Source organism: Theobroma cacao, chromosome 9 (assembly GCF_053813885.1).
Source record: "Theobroma cacao isolate CCN51 chromosome 9, ASM5381388v1, whole genome shotgun sequence".
Taxonomy (NCBI): Eukaryota; Viridiplantae; Streptophyta; class Magnoliopsida; order Malvales; family Malvaceae; genus Theobroma; species Theobroma cacao.
Window position 1 is genome coordinate 12,854,941 of NC_142647.1, and position 6,437 is coordinate 12,861,377.

The window sequence follows — 6,437 nt, forward strand, 5'->3', positions numbered from 1 at the left end:
TGTTAACACAATTAAAAGAGCTGCCAGATAGTTCAAGTCAGGGAAGGCTTAATCAGTTAAAACCTACCTTTAACCAATTAACAAAACACTGTCTACACATTTGAATTTAAGAACAAAAGGATAAAATAACAGCTAGAAGCTATTTATAGCAGCTAGTTTCTATCTCCAACAGCTAGATGTGATCTTCCAAGCATTTAAAGCCTCTCAAATGATCAAACATGATAGAGAAAAGATATCTCAAGTGATTTGACCTTAGAAGACCAAAAACTTCTCTTAACACTTGAATTTCACTCCCACCGTTTGAAAAAATGTTTGAGCTTAACTTTGTACATCTTAGATCAGTTAAGTAATCAATTTTACTTCATCTTTTCTCTATTTCTTACTTACTTAGAGTGTGTGAGGCACTTTAAAGGGTTGATCAAGCTTGGGTTAGCTTGGTTATTATTGTAGGTTTTAACTTAGTCTTAAAAAAGTTAGTTTTGGGTTTTGGTTGATCTTAGAAAAAACCATTGTTAAGGGTTGTGGTTGAGCCTATGAAAAGCCATTGTAAAAGCTTGGTGGAAGCTTGGGAATCTCACTTATTTTAGTGAATTGGTTTAAAAATCCTTGATTTGGAGATTAAGGAAGTGGATATAGGTCAAGGGGACTAAACCATTATAAATCACTGTGCTTTATCTACTTTCTTTTATTTTCATTTTATTCTTAACTCTTAAGTCACTCCTCCAACAAGCCTTAAACTTCCATTGTTAAATTCCCTCAATCAACTTTTAACTTAGGAAGAATTTATGTGTTATTTGAAAAGTGATATTCAACCCCTTCTAACACACCTTTTGGGACCAACATACTAGGCATAAAAATAAATCTCAAGGTTCAACTTACCCACATTGTCAATTTCAACTTCCTTAATAAATTTAAAGCATAAAGCAAGGCAAGCTACCATAACCCAATAATAATTAAGCTCGATATCTCAATAAACATTAATGTCCATCACAAATTTTCAATAAAATAAATAATGTGATGCAAGACATCAATAGTTCCAAAATAAAAAATTATTAAAGAAAAATTGAAAACTTGCTTGAAATCTTTAGCAAATAAGTGGAAAACAATATGTGATGAAGGTTTTTGGAATATGGGTAATTGGTATGTAAGGATATTGATGAAGGGAGAAGAGTTGGTCGAAGAGAATATATAAGAGATGGTAAAGTGGGGGTGAGAAGAATTAAGTGAAAAAGTGCAATAAATTGTGAGAAGAGGGGAGATGATGGGGGAAAGTGAAAGTTTAAATAAAAGGGTGGGGATTTGTGGGTTAAAGGGTGAATAGTAAGCTACCTAATTTCTACTGCCCACAAGAGAAGGGGAAACTGTCTAGGGTAAAAGGAATAATATGGGCTACTCATTTTCGACAACCCACAATAGAGAGGCCACAGCATACCCCTAAGGGTACCGCAGCCCACATTTTAAACTTTTGCAAGGTCGGGACCATGCTTTACGGGCACCGCGGCCTACATTTTCTTGAAATTGTTGGGCCATGGCCTCCCCTTCGGGAACCCACGACCCTAATGATGTCCTTTTTTCTTTTTTTTTTTGAATTTTTTACTAGAAAAAAAAATTTTTAGCATATGTCTTTAGTAATGAAAAAAATAGATAAATGAAAATAAATTAAGTGAGAATACTTAGGTTACCTCCTAGGAAGCGCTTGATTTATAGTCTTCGACTTTACTATCTTTGACTCAAATTGCGTCGATGTTCGTAATTAACTATTTTTGACAATCGAAATTGCCACCCCAATAATGCTTTAATCGTTTCCCATTCACCTTGAAGCTTTATTTATCATCAACCACCTCTATTGCTTTATAAGGATATACTTTTGTAACAACAAAATGTCTAGACCAACGAGACTTTAGTTTTCTAGGAAATAATTTCAGTCGAGAATTGTATAGTAGAACATGTTGGCTAGACTTAAAGCCTCTCCTTATAATTTTCTAATCATGCCATCATTTCATCTTTTCCTTGTAGATTATTGCATTCTCATATGCTTTTTGATGAAATTCATCCATTTCATTGAGTTGCAAAAGACAGTTTTCTCTAGTTGCTTGAAGATCAAAATTCTATTTTTTAACTGCCCAACATGCCTTGTGTTCAAGCTCAACTTGAAGATAATAGGCTTTTCCAAACACCAATCTATAAAAAGACATCCCAATCGGAGTTTTATATGTAGTCTTATATGACTGCAAAGCATCATCCAACCTTTTCTACCAATCTTTCTAAAAAGAAAAACAATCTTCTCCAAAATTCTTTTAATTTCTCTGTTTGAGACTTCTGCTTGGCCACTTGTTTAAGGATGATAAGTAATGGCTATGTTGTTCTTGACTCCATATTTGGCCAAGATTACCTCTAAATTTTTGTTTCAAAAATGAGACCTTTCATCACTAATTATGGCTCTATGTGTATCAAAACGTGTGAAGATGTTCTTTTGTAAGAAGTTTATCACTACCTTTGAGTCATCCCTTAGCAATGCAACATCTTCAACCTATTTAAAAACATAATCTGTAGCAACCAAGATATATTCATTATTGAAAGATGAAATGAATGGACCCATAAAATCAATTCCCCACACATCAAAAATTTCAACTTCAAGGAAGTTGAGAGGCTTCTCGTGTCTCCTAGATATATTACCCATTCTTTGACATCTATCACATCACTCAACAAAATTATGAGCATCTTTGAAAAGAAAAAGCTAGTAAAAACCTAATTGTAGAGCCTTCACAGTAGCTCGTTTTCCCCTATAATGTCCTCTATAGCTAGATGGATGGTCATGATGAAGAATATTTTCAAATTCTTCTTTAGGAACACACTTTCTAATGATTTGATCCCTACAATGCTTGTAAAGAAAAAGCTCATCCCACATGTAGTATTTGACATTACAAGAATTTTCTTTTGTTGAGAATTAAATTCAAGAGGGAAGAGTTTACTCACAAGGTAGTTTACAAAATCAGCATACCATGGTAAATTTTTCTGCTTCTTTACATGAAACAATTGCTCATCAAGAAAGGTCTCATTGATCACTATTGAAGTTCCAACTTCTTCCCCATTCTACAATCTAGATAAATGGTCTACCACTAGATTTTTCTGTACTTTTCCTACCTTGAATTTTTAAATCAAATTCTTAAAGCAAAAATACCCATCTTATCAAACGTGGTTTTACATCCTTCTTCTCGATCAAACATTTAATACTTACATGGTAAGTGTAAAGAATGCTTTAGTACTAACAAGATAAGAGCAAAATTTATCAAAAGAAAAAACAATAGCTAGCAACTCCTTTTCAATTGTGTTGTAATTTACTTGACCTACATTCAAAGTTTTGTTGGCATAAAATATAGGATGCAAAATCTTTGCTTTTTGTTGGCAAAGAGCAACTACATAATCACTAGCATCACAGATTAGTTCAAAAGAAATATTCCAATTCAGAATAGTCATAATAGGAGCAGAAATTCATTTCTTTTTCCATTCAACAAAAGCATCAAGGCAAGCATTATCAACATTAAAAGGAATATCCTTATCCAACAAATTACAAAGTGGTTTAGAAATTTTAGAAAATCCAACATGTTCTAAAACACTACGAATGACTTTAATAGAAGTGGGAGGTGGAAGTTTTTCAATTGTTTCAATTTTTGCTTTTTTTACTTCTAAACATTTACTAAAAACTCAATGACCTAAGGTTATGCCTTCTTGCACCGTAAAGTGGCATTTTTCCTAACTTAAAACTAAATTAGTTTCTTCACATCTCTTAAGTACTCTAGCAAGATTTAATAGGCAATCATCAAAATTATCCCTAAAAACTGAAAAATAATCCATAAATACTTCCAAACACTTTTCAACCATATCAGAAAAAATTGCCATCATACATCTTTGAAAAGTGGCTAGAGCACTGCAAAGTCTAAAAGGCATTCTATGAAAAGCAAAAGTTTTGTAAGGATAGGTAAAGGTGGTTTTCTCTTAGTCTTCAAAAGCAATGGCAATTTGATTACAACCAGAATAACCATCCAAAAAGTAAAAAAAATCTTTACTTGCTAGTTTATCAAGCATTTGATCAATAAAAAGGAGTGGAAAGTGATCTTTTCTAGTGGCTATGTTCAATTTTCTGTAATCCATACGTATTTTCCATCTAGTTATAGTTCTAGTGGGAATGAGCTCAATATTTTCATTACAAACTACAATCATACCTCCTTTATTTGAAACATATTGAATTGCACTTACCCATGAATTATCAAGAATAGGATAGATAATACCTGCATATAGCCATTTGATAATTTCTTTCTTTACCACCTCTTTCATGATTGGATTCAATCTTTGTTGATGCTCAGTGGCTACTTTGTGATTCTCTTCTAAAAGAAATTTGTGCATGCAAATTGATGGACTAATTCCTTTGATGTCTACAATGGTCCACCCAATAGCTTTCTAATAGTCTTTTAAAATGCGAAGAAGTTTATTTTCCTATTCATTAGAAAGAGAAGAAGAAACAATCACTAGTAGTGTAGAAGAATTTCCCAAATAGGCATACCTTAAATGGTTAGGTAGTAGTTTGAGCTCCAGTGGAGGAGGTTTTTCAATAGAAAGCTTGATTGGTGAAATTGTAATTGATAATTCGAAAGACTTAAATTGGGATTTTGGGAGACATCATGGAGCATCCAAATGGTTCGCATATTCAAGAACTTTGTGATCAATAATATCACATGAAGAAATCAAAGATGCTTCCACCACATTAATTGAGAAACACTCATCATGTTCATTGAAAAATTTTAAAGCTATAAAAATATTAAATGTTACCTTTTGATCTTCAACCCTAAAGGTAAGCTCACCTTTTTCCACATCAATTAGAGCTTGAACAGTCTCAAGAATGGTCTCCCAAGTATAATAAAATCAACTAAAAAAATAAACTTATCAAGTTTCACCAAAACATCTTCCCTAATACCATAAAGATAGGTGATGGATCAATCAGCAAGTTGTAAAGTTATAGAAGTTGGTATAATCTCTTTCAAACACAATTTTTTCTAAATAGAAAGTGGCATCAAATTTGTACTTGCAAATCACATAAATCTTTAGCAAAACAAATAGCACTAGTAGTTCAAGGAATAATAAACCTACTTAGATCTTTAAGCTTTGGTAGAAGCTTATTCTAAATAATGTGTCACCCGGTACTCCGTTCGAGCCTGTGACATTCGTCGCGATGTCTTGATAGACATTCATTACCCGGAATGTCAACTGAAACCTTGTAGGCTCTCGCATCAGTTTTACATCTCCCCTGTGATCAATAGTTACTAATATCATGTTTTAAGGGAATATAAACTATTTTTAAATCAAAACAAACAAAAAAATAAATTCTGCCACACAGGGGTATTTTGGTCATTTTTACCCAAAAAATTTGAAACTTGGTAAAAATACAGCATACGATCAAAAAATATACATTTCTTATCTAAAAATAATTTTAGTAATCTAAATCATCCATTTAAAATAAAATTTTGGCTAATCAAACTAAATAAAAATATTAAATAAAAGATTCCATTTTCTTATAAAACAATATTTGTAGAACTTTGAGTAAATAATTTTTGTAGCGTAAAAGTAAAATAAATTCATACATACAATGGCACACGCAGCCAGGTATACAAAATATTCTACAATGACATGTGGGCCCCTAAAATAAACATATATGTACAAGACTATAGACCTGTGATTTCTAAGGGTGCAAACCCAAAAGCAAACCCTCAACATAATCAGCGATTTATAGACTACCCTGAGCCTGAAATAGGTGAAAAGAAAGGATGAGTTTTTATAAACCTAGTGAGTACGCAAATTTCATCTAAAACATCTCAAGCTGAATAAATAGAGACAATTTAAAACATCTCATCATAATATGGTTCATTACATCAAATCTCATTTCAACCCATGTAAATCAATTTCATTTAATCAAAATCAACAAGGCTTATGATTCTCTTAAAACTTGGCTTGTGCCAAAAACTTGCACTCAGCAACACCTTGTGCCGAGGCATCCAACCGAGTCTGCCAAGGCTGTTAAAATAACATATAAGTATATAACTCATTTTTACATTTAAAAGCACAGTCGTTCCTTTACGTTGGCTAAGTTTTACCCTCAGTGGTGGTTCGACATGAGGTGAACTCTAACTTTACCTTAGGAGATACCCTCTGCGCCTCTCGTACCAAGGTAAAATATAACCGGATTTACCGTGCCCCCCTAATAGGTTGGTCCACGAAAACTCGCCCATTACAGTAAGCTAAATACATAACCCACCAAATCAATAAAATTTCGACAGCATAACATGGCTAATATAATATTACCAGCCTATCAAGGCAAAGTAAAACATTTCATATATTCCACACAAACACAAATCCAGCCATGCTTGCCATCACATTGTCATAAG